The sequence below is a fragment of the Vulpes lagopus genome, chromosome 3 (assembly GCF_018345385.1).
Source record: "Vulpes lagopus strain Blue_001 chromosome 3, ASM1834538v1, whole genome shotgun sequence".
NCBI lineage: Eukaryota > Metazoa > Chordata > Mammalia > Carnivora > Canidae > Vulpes > Vulpes lagopus.
Genome location: NC_054826.1, coordinates 48248754 through 48266600, shown reverse-complemented (window position 1 = coordinate 48266600; position 17847 = coordinate 48248754). Strand labels below are relative to the sequence as shown.

The 17847-nt window shown below is 49.0% G+C and overlaps 1 protein-coding gene across 1 annotated transcript in view; it reads left to right on the top strand.

Annotated features, from left to right (window-relative positions):
* STK10 (serine/threonine kinase 10) overlaps positions 1-17847 on the top strand; it is a 113450-nt gene that overhangs the window by 26060 nt on the left and 69543 nt on the right. The gene's annotated exons all lie outside the window — the stretch shown is intronic.

Genomic DNA, 17847 nt, shown 5'->3' with positions numbered 1-17847 from the left:
TCTCCATCAGCAGCCTTAGTTTGATGTGCGTAGTGCAGATGCTGCTTCAAGCCCCACCTTCCAAACCCAGCATCACCCCCCAGCTGGTCTAGAGAATTTCCGCAGCGCCCCTGGTTTTCATAGGATGTGTCTGCTGTGTAGAATGCCTGTCCTGTGGACGGACGCTCTTCTAGGATGAAAGCCTCTCAGTTGATAAAACCCAGACCGCCTAGAACATACGTGTTTCTTCAAACTATTTTTCAGCAAGTGGTTTTCTTTTTATATGTAAAGCAACATACTTATGTCCCTAAAACTCAGTACCACATTTGTCACAAAATCATGTGCAGGAAAAGTCTCCTGTGAATTCTAGATGCTCTTGGGAGACTGTGAGAATCACATGTAGATGTTTTGCAGAGGCAGCTGCGGGGCGGCAGGGCTGGGCGCCTCCAGTGGTGCTGGAGCTGGGAGAGCGAGCTGGCCCGGGCACGGGTCCGCATTGCCGCACACAGCAAGGTTAACTGTGATTTGGTGGTCAGCAGGGGATGTTTTCAGCATTCGACTTCCTACCATGCTAGTTTATTATGTGTACAGAGTTACATTTTAGGAAATTAATGGAAGTTTGGTGTTGATAAGTAGTATGTGATCATCTTTCCCATTTAAAAGAAGAGGAAGCACCGGGGTGGCTCAGTGGTTGAGTGTCTGCCTTCGGTTCAGGGCATGATCCCGGGGTCCTGGGATTGAGTCCCACATCGGGCTCCCTGTAGGGAGCCTTCTTCTCCCTCTGCCTATGTTTTTGCAGTTCTGTCTATGTCTCTCATGAATAAATAAATAAAATCTTTAAAAAAATGCGAGGAAATAGACCCCAGGTTTTTTTTTAGGAACAGACAACTGACACTGGACGGGGGGAGATCTGTGTTTCATTTGAGTAAAGAATCCTGCTGTTTAAGAAATTTAAAGGAGAGTTTAGAAACCACTGTCAGTTTATCCCTTTCATTTCACAGAAGTAAAGGAAGCCAGGGTGTGAGGGGAGTGAGAATGTGGCCTCCCTAGCCCTGCCCAGAGCTCTGTCCACTGACACTCAATTCTGGATAGAAGCCAACTTTCCTTTGCCTCTCAGAGTATCTCCTTGGGGAACCTCCTGGATGTCACTGGGGGGATAAAACCACCATTACTTGATTGCTAGCTGCCGATACCAAAACCCTTCCTCACCCACCATCCCCAGGTGCCTCAGGAGGTGGTGAACAGGATGAAGACACAGGCATAGAGAAGGCACACCCGCTTGCTCATAGTCACACACCTGTGCCTACGTGTTTCCTCTGTCCTGATTCGTGGAGCTGCTTTTAAAAAAGTTCTCTCTTTTAAGAAATTAAATATTACATCTGTAGTTACCAGAGAAAAATGAGAGCATACAGAAAAACAAGAGAAAAAAAAAAGATTAAAACCATTAGAGTTTTTGTACCAGATAGCCACTAATAACATTTAGAACATATTTTCCCTAGGTTTTTAAAAATACATACACATACATACCCATACCCACAGGCTTTTTAAAAAAAAGGAGGATTGAGGGCAGCCCGGGTGGCTCAGTGGTTTAGTGCCACCTTCAGCCCAGGGCGTGATCCTGGAGGCCCGAGATCGAGTCCCACGTCGGGTTCCCTGCATGGAGCCTATTGCTTCTCCTTCTGCCTGTGTCTCTGTGACTCTGCCTCTCTCTCTCTCTGTCTCTCATGAATAAATAAATAAAATCTTAAAAAAAAAGGATTGATACCATACTTATTACTTTACCTTTTACCTCTTTTTATTTAAAGTCTATTTTTTTTAAGTAATCTCTACACCCATCTTGGGGCTTGGACTCACCACCCTGAGATTAAGAGTTGCATGCTCTACCAACTGAACCAGCCAGATGCCCTATTTATTTAAGGTCTATTAAGAACAACTTTTTTTTTTAAATATTTTATTTATTTATTTATGGGAGACACACAAAGAGAGGCAGAGACATAGGTAGAGGGAGGAGCAGGCTTCCTGGGAGAGCCTGATTCAGGACTCGATCCCAGGACCCCTGATCATGACCAGAGCTGAAGGCAAGTGCTCAACCACTGAGCCACCCAGGTGCCCCAAGAACAACTTTCATGTCAGTGGGGAAACACTTGCATTTTCATATTTGTAGAATTCCATCTTCTGACCATGTGACTTTCTGTTGTTGGGCATTTACACTGCTTTTTTTTTTCTGTTATAAACAAAGTTGTGATGGGCCTCTTTGCATTTTTGTGTGCTTGTCTGTGAACCTTTGTGAGAAAATTTTTAAGCATTTTAAGTGTCTGTTGCTCAGCCAGCCTCACAGAGCCACTTTTTGTCTTATATAAAGTTTTCCCATCTACCTGCCCACCTATCACACCCACCCAGCATTCATCTGCTTATCTGTCCATCCATCCTCCTCTCTATCCACACAATCTTTATTGGACTGCTGATTATGTACTCATTAAGAAAAACATCTTTTATATGTCTGTCTTCATTTTTTTTTTAAATTTTTTTTATTTATTTATGATAGTCACAGAGAGAGAGAGAGAGAGAGAGAGAGAGAGAGGCAGAGACACAGGCAGAGGGAGAAGCAGGCTCCATGCACCGGGAGCCCGATGTGGGATTCGATCCCGGATCTCCAGGATCGCGCCCTGGGCCAAAGGCAGGCGCCAAACCGCTGCACCACCCAGGGATCCCTGTCTTCATTATTGATTGTGGCCGGGTACCAAGTTCATGACTTTCCCAGGTCTGAAGAAAATACGATCCACAGGTAACGTTCACCTAGAGCTTACTCTGTGCAAGGCCTTTTGCTGTTGTGTTTTACTAGGATTATATCATTTACTTTTCATTCTGCGGGGTAGTTCCTTTTCTCCTATCTTACAGATGAAAATGAGCAACAAAGAGGTTAACAAGTTCCCACCCAAGGCCGCAGCTAGAAAGTGCAGAGTTGGAAAACAGAGAAGGACAGTGTGTAACTGGGCTGTGACCATCATGAGGTTGTTTAAATAGATATGTGAGAATGTTCTGACACAAAGTTGCCTTTAGGCTAGGACTTTCTTACCCGGGTCTGCAGTGTGGCCAAAACTATTTCTTATCCTCCTCTTCTGTAACTGTCCCTACCCCCTACATTTGTTGTTTTGTAGACCCTTGATGGTACCATGTCCTCATTCTTGAGGATTTGAGTTTTAGACAGTGTGAAATCAAGGCAGAAGGTGCTAGAATTAAGTGGATGACAGGGAAAGGGTCTTCAGCAGAAGGAGCAGCACGGGCAGTGGTGTGGAGGCATGAAAGTTGTGGCATTTGGATGATGGGTAGTCTCGGATCAGGGCAGCCTGTGGAAGGAGGAGGGCGGTAAGTGATTGGAGGACATATTGTGTGCAGGGCCTCCAGATGCCAAGGTGAAGAGTTTAGTTTGCACTTAACTTTTTGGATCAGTGGTTCTCCAAGTACTGCCCTCAGACCAGTGGCAGCAGCCCCTGTGAAAAATGCCAGGTGTAGGTCCTAGCCCAGACAGATTTGCTAAATTGGAAGCTCTTGGTGGAGCCCAGCAGCCCTGTGTTTTAAAAAGCCCTCTAGATGACTCTGATGCTTGTTTAGCTTTGAGAACTGTTTCAGGTAATGGGGACTTAGTGGCAGTTTCCATGGGGAGAGACATCTAGTGTTTTATTTTTTAATTTTATTAAAAAATTTTTTAAAAGATTTTATTTATTTATTCATGAGAGACACACACACACACAGAGGCAGAGACAAAGGCAGAGGGAGAGCAGGCTCCATGTAGGGAGCCCGACGTGGGGCTGTGATCGCGGATCTCTAGGATCAGGCCCTGGGCTGAAGGCGGCGCTAAACCGCTGAGCCACCCGGGCTGCCCTAAAATTATCTTCTTAAGATTTTATTTATTTATTTGACAGAAGAAGAGAGAGCACAAAAATAGGAGGAGCAGCAGGCAGAGGCAGAGGGAGAAGCAGGCTCCCCACTGATCAGAGAACCCGATGCAGGGCTTGATCCCAGGACCCCTGGATCATGACCTGAGCCAAAGGCAGACACTTAACTGACTGAGCCACCTGGGTGCCCCACATCTTGTGTTTTATAAAGAAATCAGATTTGAAGGGGCAAGAATAAAAGCTTTGAGGTCAGCCAGAAAGCACTAAGAAAAAAGGTTGTGAGAGGGAAACAGGATTTGGTTAGAAAGGCTTCAAAAGGAACATTTGAGGGACACCTGGGTGGTTCAGCAGTTGGGTGTCTGCCCTCAGCTCCGGGTGTCATCCCGTAATCTGGGATTGAGTTCTGCATCAGGCTCCCTGCAGGGAGCCTGCTTCTCCCTCTGCTTATGTCTCTGCCTCTCTCTGTGTCTCTCATGAATAAATAAATAAAGCCTAAAAAAAAAAAAAACCCAAAAAACAAAAGGAACATTTGAGCTGTATCTTGAAGGATGTGTAGGAGTGTGCAGGGATTTCTCCAGAGGGATAGGGTGAAGGAAGAATGAGTTAAATAGGCAGCAGCATGTGCAAAAAGGGAGAAGTCTCTGTCCGAGATATAGGATTGAAAGGTACACTGACATTTGGTGTTTCCTTCTGCATGATGGTTCTTGGATCCAGGCCTCCTGTGTGGCTCTAGAAACCATTTTTGCCATGATAGTGTCTTTGGCAAAACCAGTCCTGGACTTGGGGTCTGCTCTCAGGGCTTGGGAGATTCGGTTTGGGATGAGCCATTGAGATCCAGGAACAGACCTTTCCCCTGAATGGGGTGGAGAGCATTCACCAAACCACCCCACCTACAATCTGACAAGATTAGCTCATTTTCTTCCAGAATTTATAGTTTTAGCAAAATCCCTTCATAGTTTCTTTTACCTACTTTTTTTTTTTTTTTTTAAGATTTTATTTATTTATTCATGAGAGACACACAGAGGCAGAGAGAGACACAGGCAGAGGGAGAAGCAGGCTCCATGCAGGGAGCCCGACATGGGACACAATCCTGGGTTTCCAGGATCATGCCCTGGGCTGAAGGCAGGCCCTAAACTGCTGAGCCACCTGGGCTGCCCCTACTTCTGTATTTGAATATCAAATGGGGGAGGGGATCCCTGGGTGGCTCAGTGGCTCCCTGCATGGAGCCTGCTTCTCCCTCTGCCTGTGTCTCTACCTCTCTATGTCTCCCTCTCTCTCTCTTGAATAAATAAATAAAATATAAAAAAAAATGAATATCAAATGGGGGAAAAACAACTCAGAATATTCTAGACCAACGCTCTCCCGTAGAAATGTAATGTAAGCCACATATATAATTTTAAATTTTCTAACAGCTATATTAAAAAAATTAATTTAAATATTTTTAAACCTAGTATATCAAAATATTAGTAAGATATTTAATCAATATCAAAATTATTAGTAAGATATTTTACTTCATTTTTCATTCTAAGCCTTCAACTCATGTGTGTGTTTTACACTTTTAGCACATTTCAATTCAGGAACTAAATTTTCATCAGAAATATATTTTTTTAAGATTTATTTATTTATTCATGAGAGACACAGAGAGAGAGAGAAGCAGAGACACAGGCAGAGGGAGAAGCAGGCCCCATGCGGGGAACCCGATGTGGGACTTGATCCCGGGACTCCAGGATGATGCTCTGGGCCGAAGGCAGGTGCCAAACCGCTGAGCCACCCAGGGATCCCCCCTTCATCAGAAATCTATATTTAGATGTCATTAAATTTACAGCTGACAAAAGTAGATGCAAAGTTGTATCAATATTCTTAAATGTTTCCTGGTAATGGAATTGAGTGTCAGTTTTTATTTTTTAAATTTTTATTATTTATTTATTAAAGATTTTATTTATTTATTCATGAGAAACACAGAGAGAGAGAGGCAGAGACACAGGCAGAGGGAGAAGCAATCCCCATGCGGGGAACCCGATATGGGACTTGATCCCGGGACTCCAGGATCACACCCTGGGCCAAAGGCAGGCATTAAACCGCTGAGCCACCCAGGGATCCGAAAATTTAAATTAGTTAAAAGTGAAGAAAGTCATACATTTAGTTCTACACTAGGCACATTTCAAGTGCTCAATAGCCATATGTGGTTAGAAGCTACTGGATTGGATAGTGTAGACAATGCAGTCTGGATGTGGACCACGGCCCAAAAATGAGTGAGTGCAGGAAACCCTGGGATGCCCTGGTGAATTTCCTTTAGTTTATAATGGCTTCTCCCCACCAACATCCTTTCCTCCCCCAACCCTGAGCCAGATTTTGGTCTCTGGGAAAGTCTTGCAAGGGTTGGGTCTGTTTTCCAACGGGACAGGCATTATGGGAGTAGGAGAGAATGGGATGATGGAAAGTAAGTATTTAACAGTCACCTCCCTGAGAACAGCCCTGGTGTATAGCATCTGCCAATTTCTGTGGTGTAAACATTCCCACTTTGGTTAATTTTGAGTGACAAACACCATGTCACTGACAGAGCTTTTCAAGATTTTATTTATTTACTCATAAGAGACACAGAGAGAGGCAGACACACAGGCAGAGGGAGAAGCAGGTTCTATGCAGGGAGCCCGATGCAGGACTCAATCCCAGGGCCCCGGGATCAACCACTGAACCACCCCGGCGTCCCTGGGAAGAGGTTTGCAGTAGCCCTCGTGATAAAGTATTTCTGAGTACAGGTGTGGTAGATGTAAAAAAAACTTTAAGAGTATTGGATAACAGTAGAATGTAGTAAAATAATGAATTTTTGAGTGTTTAAGATCTTTGTTTTTAATCTCCAAAAATTATGAAGTTATATAACTTAATTTTTTAAATAATGGTTGTGTTTAACACTCCGCTTACCAAAAGTCCTGGAACTATCCCCATCAGGTTCCCAAGCCAGCAAACGCTAGCTCTGGCATACCTCTGCAGCCAGACTGGAGGTGTGTTGACTAAACTACAGAATGCTGCATCTGGGTGTCACACAGCCATCCAGTCATTTGCAAGATGAGACAACTGCAGACCAGAAAGGGTCTGGGATTTACCCAAGGTCACACAGCACATTAGTCACAAGGCCAGACCCGCAGAAGTCTTCAGAGGCCGTGGGTGAGAGATGTAGGTACTCCTGTTACACTGTCTTATAAACCGCTGTCCGCAGCTCCCCAGAAGATCACACCCAGCACACAGGCTGGGTCCCAGGCCTCTTCTCCCATTCTTCTAAGCTACTTGGAGGCAGCACCTCCAGGCCTTTGCTCATCTAGTACCCTCTTCCAGACGCGCCCTTTCTGCCATCAGCAAGAGCCTCCCTGCCCCCCTGAGGCCTTCTCACTTCTCACGCTTACCTCTAGGTGGAATTTAGCTCGTTTTCATCTCCTTTCTACTCCATTCGTTCTCTCTCCTTCTACTAGGCACATTTTAGCAATGACCAGTCTTGGTGTCACTCCCGGGAGATGGGACCCTGCCTTCATTCTCGCCCAGGGCTGGTCCAGTGCAAGAGAAGGAGTGAAGGTCCAGGCTGGTCTTTTCTAGAGAGCTGAGGCTGTTTGGGGCCCCTGGTGCCCTGGGGAGACTCAAGTCCCACGAGGCACATCGTGAGGCTGACTTCGGCCTTGGTTTTGAAAGCAGCAGTTCTTTAGCCAGTGAGAGCTAGTAGGGAGAGAAGGAATCTTCATTCCTCTGAAGGTTTTCCATGTGCAGAATTGAAGAGGTGAAGGTGACTGGAGGCCTGCTTTTGCACAGGGGGAGGATTTCCAAGCCCCTCCCCCATTCGCTCCTGACCACAGGTCTTGGTCAGCCCCCCTTTTTTTTTTTTTTAAAGATTTATTTATTTATGAGAGAGAGACACACACGCACACACACATAAATGGGAGGCAGCAGAGGGAGAGGGAGAGAGAATCCAGGCAGAGCTCAGGAGCCCAATGCGGGCTTGATCTCATGACCCTGAGATCATGACTTGAATGGAAACTGAAAGTTGGATGCCTAAGTGACTGCGCTGCTCAGGCGCCCCACGCTCAGTCCTTTGACAAGGGACAGACTTGCTGTCTTGATCCGTTACCTGTTCACCCCTGGACATCTGGCCCCGGCCTCCAGAAACTTCGGTAATCTTGGGGGAATTAAGTCTGCAGCCCTGGCCGATGGCAGTATTTATTTATTTAACCAAATCTCTGTTGGATTCCTTCCTTGTGCCAAGCCCTGTCCCAGGCCCTTTGGCTACAGAAGTTAGCGCAGGCAGGCCGGGTCTGAGGACCCAGAGGGTGCCGCAGGACCAGCCATGAGTGTCGTTGGCTTCCTGCAGGACAGAAACGAAACTTGAGCCAGGAGGAGGTGAGGCCTAGGGACTGGGCAAGCCACCCTCAGTGTGTGTTCTGGGAGGCCTCCCTGAGGAGGCGGCATTTGAGCAGGAGCCGGTGGAGGGAAGGCCACGGCGACAGCAAGTGGAAGGCCCTGGAGTGAGAGTGTGTGAAGACAACGAGGGGCGGTGTGCCCAGGTTGTGGTGGCGGGAGATGAGGGCTGGGAAGGCGGGAGTTGCGATCTCACTGTAGATGTTTGCAAACTCCTGGGGGCCCTCAAGCGGGGCAGTGTCTACCCTCCTCTTTGGCCATCAGTCCGATTGGTGTTTGCCCTCGCTTCTCCTCTATGCCTGTCAGGTGCATTTGTTCTCTTACTTGCCCTGAAGCAAAAGAACTGGGTCCCGTCCTGTGTCTTGGTGCCAGTGTGGATCTTAGCTTAACAACCCCTTTAGTACAAGTGGAGATGAGGATGACAAAACCTAATCCTGTGGTGAGGATTCAGTGAGGCATGCGGGTTGGGTGTGGGCAGCAATGCCTGGCACAAAGTGGGTGCTTAGTTAATGCCATTGTTACTCTCTCCCCTCCTCTCCCAGCCCTTTATTCCCATTCCTTATGCCTTCCAGCTCCTTCTACCCTCATTTTCCTGCATCTCTCCCTCTTTTGGCTTCTCTGCATTTTACTTGGTGAACCTTCCTGAGGCTTCACTGTGATCATGTCCCCCAAAACAATAAGAAAGGTAACATTAAGGTGGAGGCCTTTCAAGTGTGCACAGCAGGCCTGGCCACCCTGGACTGCCCTGGAGACCTGGCACAGGTCAAGATCAGAAGTCCCTGTGCCCTGGGTTTCATCTGGTCAGAAAATTTGCGGTGAGTCTATTTGCCCAGCAGTCCCCTTGTGGAGTACCGGTCAGAGCAGTGATTCACCTGCTTGGCATGGAAGGTCTGTACAATCCTGGAGCCTTCCTGGGTTTTTCCTGGAACTAACTGGCCTCAGTGCTGAATCTCTTCAGTATTTGTATGATCCTCTTGGTAGGGCTGCCTCTTCCACACGTCATTCATCCTGCTGCCTCTGTAATAGTTAACTCCTTTTTTTTTTTTTTTAAGTAATTCACTTTCTAGAAATTAAATACATTTATTGAAAAAGAAACTTTCATCTCACTGTCCTAAATGGAAAACTAGGACCCACTTGCCACAAACGGAAATAAGAGAAAATAAACCAATTCTGTTAAATTCCAGCTCGACCCCTTTGCTTGCCAAGCCTTCAGCCTGGGCACTGCCAGGATTCAGCCTTGCTAAAAGGCAGTTGTCACAGTATGGATTCCCCCTTCCCAAAGTGGCCCCCAGAATAGCCCCATGGACTCTGGTCTCCCCCAGGATTTGGATCATTCTCTGTGTTTGGGGAGCTGCCCTGGACATTGTAGAATGTTTAGCAACATGCCTGCCTCTACCCACTAGATGCCAGTAGAACCTCCCTGCTTAGTCTGACAACCAAAATTGTCTCCAGATGTTGCCAGATGTCTCCCCAGGGTGGGAGGGGGGCAAAATCACCCTTATTGAGAACTAGAGGACTTTCATTCAGTCTTATATTGTTGGGGGTGGGAGGGCGTCAGCCATGCCAGACAGGCTGTGAGCCATGGCCCCTCACCTGTGTGTGTCAACCCTTAGAGCAAGTTGCAGACTGATGATCTCAGGCCAGATTGGGCCTGTAGACACTTTTTTGTTGTTGTTGTTTTTTGTTTTGTTTAATTTTATTTATTTTTTTATTCATAGAGACAGAGAGAGAGAGGCAGAGACACAGGCAGAGGGAGAAGCAGGCCCCACACAGAGAGCCTGACGCAGGACTCGACCCAGGGTCTCCAGGATCACGCCCCAGGCCACAGGCGGCACTAAACTGCTGCGCCACCGGGGCTGCCCGACACTTTTTTTTTTTTTGGCATGCGAGACATTCTTAGAAATTTGTTGCTAGCATTTTGTCAGATTCTGGTCTCGAAAATTCTAGATATGTCACTGTGTAGGCTACCTTTCTGCATGGCAGCCATCGACAGGGGCCCCACAGACAGGGATGTGCTCTCCGACTAGCCTCAGACCTCACCACTCCCGTGCATTCCTGATACCGAGGCTCTTTGTCATTGGGGTGTGCCACTGTTTAACTTCAAGTAGAATTGAGAGGAAATATTTCTCATCTCACATCTCTATCAAAACCGAGGAAAGTAAGGATAATCAAGAGGATCGTGTTCCTAGAAAGTACGTGTAAGAGCACAGTTTTTCATATATTCAGCTTCCTTTGCTCCATAAGTTAGCTACCCAGACCTGGTGAGCTCTGCAGCCAGGAGTTCTGGCCTAGGGAGTCCAAAAATAGGCTTGCGAGGGCTCTGTGAACTTCCTGAACATGTATACCAACGTGTGCGTGTGTGTGACCCAGAAGGAGTGACTGGGGGCTTTTCAGAGAATGACTTCTTGTTTGAAAGTAAACATTCTGCAAAGAGGAAGTGCAGGTCCCAGGGTCACAGAGCAGGGTGTGGGTGGGAGGGTGTGGGTGTCCACACTTGTCCACATGACTGTATGACCACATTTCATCAGCCAGGGTTTCTGCGGCTTGTTGCTTTGGGCTAGGAGGGCAACTGTTGATCACTGACAGAGATTGTGTATCTAACCTTAAACAAGCCAGAGCTATAAAGAGAAGGTGGTGTTAGAAAGTAGCTAGCAGTTCTGTGTACATCTAGAAAGTCGCTCATTGTGGCAGGAGCACTAGGCTGACGTCAGGAGACCTGAGATCTTCCGGATCTGAGACTAACTTGCTGTGTGACTGTAGCCAGGTGCCATCCCTTGTGTGTCCCTCGCTTCCTAGTCCACGGGGTGAGGGACTTGGAAAAGTTGATCTCAAGGAGGCCTTTCCATCTTAGTTGGCTCATTTCGTTTCTCTGAAATCCTGAATTCTGGATCCATGGACAGCAGTGTTGTGGGGCAGGACCCCTTCCCATGGACTGTAGGGTCCTGGTGCCCGCTGGTATTCACTAACCTCTCCTCTCCTTCCCGGATTGGGTCTATGGGGCACCCACTTGTTGGGACACATGCATGTATCCACAGTAGCACTTTGTAAAGCACCTGAAAGTCCGTACAGGCTTCTCAGTCGTTTGAGGCAGATGTGTTACTACTTTCCTGCCTTTCCTGTTATACAGATAGGTGCCCTGGGACTTGAGGAGGGAAAGCAGGGGAGGAGGCGTGGCTTCTTGGACTAGAGGGTGAATCAAGTGGCAGGATGGGGGTGGTGATAAGACAGAGTCAGCAAAATAACTGGCCTTTGCTGGGCTCTTTCATGATTATCTCACCAAATTGTCACAGATCTATGGGACAGAGATGTGGTCACATCCATTTTACAGATGTGAAGACTGAGGGTCAAAGAGAGAGAGAGACTCATCTTGACTAACAGCTAGGTTTGAATCCAAATCAGCAGGGCTCCAAAACCTTGTCTCCTCCTCTCTGGGTGCCAGCCTGGGCACCCCTGGGAACAGTTCAAAGAATACAGGGTGTGTCCCCCTGCCCTCCACCTGGGGAGCCCATCGTCTGGGGCAGAACATAGCTTAGCAATACCTGGTGGGGAAGGGATCTGTGGCCAGAGGATCCACCTGGCTTCTCCCTCAGGTGCAGCAGGTTCCTCCTGGCGCTGCTGGTGTCCCTGTCCGGGCACAGGTAGAGTCAGGTAGCTGGACATGTGGATGGACAGGGGGCCCACTGTCCACACTGTAGTAACCTGGGCTGCCTGGAATCCTGCTGTTGGCATGGCCAGCCTGGGGTCTGTGTGTCACATTCACAGGAGCCAGAGTGACTCTGGTCCAGGGATTTGCCCACCATGTTCCCAAGCATGTCCTCATGGGTTTTGTTTGCCATCTGACCCAGTCAGCTGGCTGTCATTCCTCCTCGGCCCTTCAGAAGCACCTCACATTCTTTCAGTCCATCAGGCATGGGCTTTGGAGTCACCCAGGCCTGGGTTGGAACCTGACTGCCCCTGTGCTGCCGTGTGACCCGAGACATGACTTCTCATGCTTTAGAGGCTCGGTTTCCTCACCTGGACATGGAGGGTGATGACAGCTGATTTCACAGCACTTTGTCCAGGGTCGGAAACCCAGCATGTCCCGGTTGGCAGACAGTAGGAGCCCCTGCCAGGCACTTAGCTAACAGGTCTGGGGTGGTGTTCAAGGCCTAGATGGGCAGATAGTCATGTAAACCAGGCCCACAGGCTACATTGAGGGCAGGCTTTTACCATTTTTTGAAATAGCACGAACCTTTATAAATTGACATCTCTCTCATAAGAATCCAGAGACCAGGAGGGGCGCCGCTAGGAAGACAGCAGTCCAAGGAAGAGAGGAGACAGCCCCATGGCCCCCAGCCACCATCCGGCTTGGCTTGAAGGATCAGCAGCTCTGGCTTCTTGGGCCAGTATTTCTGCCTGGGGTCTCTGAGCTGGCTGAGTGCAGCTGCCCTGGGGATGGGCACCTGCTGCCCTGTCTGCCTCTGCCCCCCGCCACCCCTGGGTAGCATGTATGCCCTGCCGGGCCCTGAAAGGCACAGATAATTCCAGTCCTGGGTGGGAAGTGGGGAAACAGAGGATGGATGGGGGCCATGGGGCTGTTTCCTCTCTTCCTTGGATTGCTGTCTTCCTAGCGGCGCCCCTCCTGGTTTCTGTCAGGCCTTGGGCTTGTGTTGTCACCGAGGGGACTTTAACTTTTGCAGCTGTTGCAGAGTCTGGGGCGGCTTTCATTCATTCACTCATTCTCGCACTGGCTTGTGGACTCTGCCCTTCTCTCCCTTCCTGCATCAATGAATGTTTATGGAGCACCAGCTGTGTGCCAGGCCCTGCTTCAGATGCTGAGGGCACGGACACAAAGCCTTGCCTTCAGGGAAATTACATTCTAGGGGCAGTGGGGTGGGCATGGAGAGGTGGACAAGAGACAAAATCAGATTACACAGCCCATGGAGTGACAGATGGTGAGGTGCGCTGTGCACATGTGAGTACTTAGACTTGCCTGGGATGCCCACTGTTCCTCCCTGCACCCCTGCTATTCTTGTATTGCTCCTTCACGCTGTCGTCAGGTGTCCTGGGGACCTGCCATGTGCGTCCAGCTGCCGGCGTCACGAGTGGTAGCCGTGCACTTACCGAGCTCATGGGAGGGCTTCTTTACGCCATCCTGCTGGATCACTACCTGGTGGAGGGGGGGTCCTCCAGGTGCCCCCACAAGACAGATGAGCAAACCGGACTACAATCCCTGAGCTTGCCCCAGGGGGGCTGTTAGTCGTCGTCCCAGCCAGAACTAGAACCCACTGTGTGGGTCAGCAGTGCTGAAACCCCATGTTCACCTTAGTTCATGCAGGTGTGTTGGTTTCTTGGCGACTTGTGTCCCTCAGACAATGAGTGGAGGAAGGCCGGGGCTTGTCTTGGGGATGCAGTAAGACAGGCAGGCCCACCCTGCACCGTTTTCCTGGCTCTGTGAGCAGGCCAGCGCTGGTCTGCCTGTGGTGCCACACTGCCACCCCCCAAGCCTTTGTTTCAAATCCTACTTGTCCTTTAAGGACCATCTCAAATGCCACAGATGTTTAACAAATTTAGTTGACAATGGTATCTCCGACCTGGCAGACATTTCCTGTGACCCTGCTCACTCTGCATCTTAAGGATTCAGGAGGCCATAGGACCCTCCATTCTAAGTCCTTTTCCACAGCCCTGGCTCATTGCTCTCCGGCTCAACAGGGGCCCTGGCACAGCTGGCTTAGGGAATGGTGGCTGGGCACACCGATGGTCAGATGGGATCAGAAATGTCTGTGCCGACACACAGCTTCCTGTGTCTCTCCCCAGGGGCTGCAGGTCCAGTTTGCATCTGGTTCCAAGGCTGAACTTGGCCTTTCCTGAAAGGTGGTATGATGAGGATGGTGGTGATGGTGATTAACCATCCTAATGATGATGGTGATTGTCACTTGTCACGTTCTGATTAGGTGCCAGGCACTGTGTTTTTTTACCTGTGTGATCTCATTTAATCTCCCAAGACTGCATCAGGGTGGGAATGTGTTTCCCCATTTTACAGAGGAGGACCTGGAGTCCCACAGTCACCCAGTAGCAACCTCTGGACTCGGGCTCAGGGGACTTTGATCCTGAAGCTAGTGCTCCTTACCTCTGGGCAGGACGTGAGGGGTTAGCACCTCCGGATTCGGATCACCTCAGTAGCACCCCAGAGCTGACTGGGACTCGGGCCAGCACATTAGGATGCGGTGCCATCTCCACCTCCACATCCACCCCAGGGATTGTGGCACAGGGGCCCTAGAATGTGCTAGTTAGGCTCAGAAGCTCACTGGATCATCTCTCCTCCCTCCTGCCTTGCAGAACTGCCCCTCTACCCCAGGAGCCCCAAGATCACCCCCTGGGCTCTGGGGGCCCTTCCTGCCCGTTGGGGCTGCTCGGTACACGTGGTTCCTTCTGCAGGCTTTCTGTGGATGTGGCAGGCATGGCTGAGGGTGGAGGGAGGAGGCACAGCGTTCCAGGGAGGCCTTGTGGGTGTGGGCTGCCCCTCTCAATGGCCATATTGTTTGGCCTGGGGCTCAGAGGTGCGGAGGTTTTGGGACTCCACCTACAGGGACAGGCTGCTGAGAAGCTGGAGACATTTTTGTGTTGACTCTTCTGTTTTTGGGTGGCTGCCCCGTGGACTTCTTTCCACAGACCTCTGTTGAGTAACCAGAAGCCTCTTGGCTTCCATGCTGCTGGGGTGTCCCCCCACCCAGAGGCCAGCGCCTCTCAGAGCAGGGAGGCCTGGATGATTGTGGTATCTATCGCTGCTTCCCCGGGGACAAACAGGCCCAGAGAGGCAAAGGGCTCACTCAGGGCTCCATGCCTTCAGCGGCTTTGTATCTTGGAGTCAGACAGACCTGGGTCTTTGTCCTTATGTGCTCCATCCCTTATGTGCTGAGGGGCTGTGGGGAAGCTCTTTCCCCACCAAACCTCAGTTTCCCCATCTGTAGAAGAGGGGTAAGTGTAACGGCTCACATAAAGGAATGCTTAGCGCAGTGCCGGGAGGCGTTAGGTGTTCACTCACGGCAGCCATCAGCTCTGCTCTCGGGCGGCAGAGTGGGAGGGACTGGCTTCTGTCTGGCTTTCCGTGCTGAATCTAGCCATCAGCTATGTTAGTCACCCTTTGGCTGTTCTGCCCTGATTTCTTGGCATTTTAAGGCCACTGAGGTGTTTGACTTACATGCATTCATTTATATATCCAGAGGCTCCACTAATGGATGATTTGAATGGACTTCAGAAGCATAGCCTGCTTATTCAATGATAAAGTGACTTGAGATACTCACCTTGAAGTCCAAAACGTGTGTTGCAAGTGACTTAGAGCTGTTCAGAGCTTCATTTTCCAGGTGTGAAGCCTGAGGATCAGAGCAGGAAAGGGCTTATGGCCGCTCCACAGAAGGACAGCGGCAGAACTGGGAGTCTGTGCAGACCTCCCAGCTCTGGCTTATTTAAGTTTAATTCTAGGAGTGTTGCCAACATGCATTTATTGAGCACCTTATGTGTGCTCACTCCGTGTTCTTACTGGCTTCAGGGAAGGCCAGGGAGGTGAGGGGACCCAGGCCCAGATCAGAGTGTTGGTGCCTCATCTCTGGCTTGAGCGTGCCTCAGTTGTCTCTCAGGGGCTGCTGGGCTGTGGCAGTGCCAGCCTGATTCTGCTGCTTGGCCCTGCTGCCCGTGGACTGTAAAAGTTAATTTTGAAACCCTGTGGGTGGTCCAAGCTTTCTCTTATCTGGGCTGGGACATCCTAGCTCCCTTATCTCTGGGTGAGCAAGCTCACTTGGTATGTGTGAGCTGACCAGTGGGGCCCAGTAAGGGCTGGAGCAAGGAGAGAGAGGGGCCCTTTCCCTACCCACCCAGAGGCTGTGGCTTCCTCCTTGAGACATGAGGAAGGGGGGAGGGGGCCACTAGGTCTCTTCCACTGGGGAGATGAACAGAGCCCAGACTTGGCACTCAGGTAGTTCCCAGTTTGGGTCCTGGCTCTGCTACTACTCATTTCATAAGTTCACAGCCTTGAGAGGTGTGTGGTGTATTGTCCTTGGCCTGGAAGGGACTAGCTGTGTCATCATAAATGTTTCTGTGGACTCAGTAGTCACTTTCTGGTACAGATACTCATGGTCTCTTCTGCAGCCTCCCTCTCTTTTCTCTTTTTTTAATTTTTATTTATTTTTTTAATTTATTCATGAGAGAGAGAGAGAGAGGCAGAGACAGAGACACAGGCAGAGGGAGAAGCAGGCTCCATGCAGGGTGGCTGACGTGGGACTCGATCCTGTGCTCCAGGATCACGCCCTGGGCTGAAGGTAGGCGAAACTGCTGAGCCACCCAGGCTATCCCCTCTCTTTTCTCTTTACTTGGAATTGGGTTTCAATCCATTCAGTGGTGAACAATTAAAAAAAATTTTTTTAATGTTTTTTTTTTCTTCTGGTTTTAGTTTGTTTGCTTTTATTAAAAAATGAAAAAGAGGGATGCCTGGGTGCCTCAGCGGTTGGGCATCTGCCTTCAGCTCGAGGTGTGATCCTGGGGTCCTGGGATCAAGTCCCATATCGGGCTCCTTGCATGGAGCCTGCTTCTCCTCTGCCTCTCTCTCTACCTCTCATGAATAAATGAATAAAATCTCTAAAAAAGAAAAAAAAACCCTTTACTCAGAGAGACCTTAATCTCTTTGAGCCTCAGTGTCCCCATATGTAAAATGGGAATAAAATACCACTGAATGCTGATAACAATTGGCAACATTTATTGAGCATTTCCTTACTCTGTGCCCGGTAAAGTTTTTAGTGCCTGGCATACATTATCCTGTTTAATCCTTACAATAAGCCCCATGAAGTATAGGCATTTTTTAGGATACCTACCTTAAATCGTGAGTGGAAGATAACCCACACAAAGTGTATGGCATAGGGCTTGGCACAGAATAAGTTCTTGATTCCAATTAAATGTCAGGAATGGGGAAACTGAGGCTGACCCCAGGTAACCTGACAACCCCTTACATCTTGGGGAGGTTGAGGGCACAGAGTGAGACCATATAGGTAAAACAGCTGCATACCTGGGGGTTTCTTTGTGTGTGACTTAAAAGAGTGGAAATCACCTTGGTGTTGATGTCTAGCCCCAAAAGGTGGGTCTGGTAGAGAGGAGAGATTTTTAATTCTGGCTCTATCTGTCTTAAGGAGCATTGAGTTGACTGATTTGCACAGCTCTGAAGAAGCTTTTTTTTTTTTTTTTTTTTTTAAGAAGCTTATACAGTATGCATCCCCAGGCTGAAAAAGGAGAAGATACTTCTTTAATTGAGCTGTGCAGGTGCTGTGCTGTGTGCACACCTGCCTAGGCCTCCTGCCAGGTGGGCTCATTTCCCAGATGCGGAGATTGTTTTTTTGTTTTTTGTTTTTTTGTTTTTTTGAAAGAGAGCTTCAGGGGCACAAGGACTGTTGTTTTTTGCTGCTGTCTTCCTGGTGGCCAAAAGAGCACGGGGCAGGATAGGTGCCTGATGAATCCGTGAATGAATGAATCAATAAATGAGTGAGTGACAGGAGAGGTGCTGTGACCTGCCAAGATCACGTAACAAGGCCGTGACCTTATGCTGTGC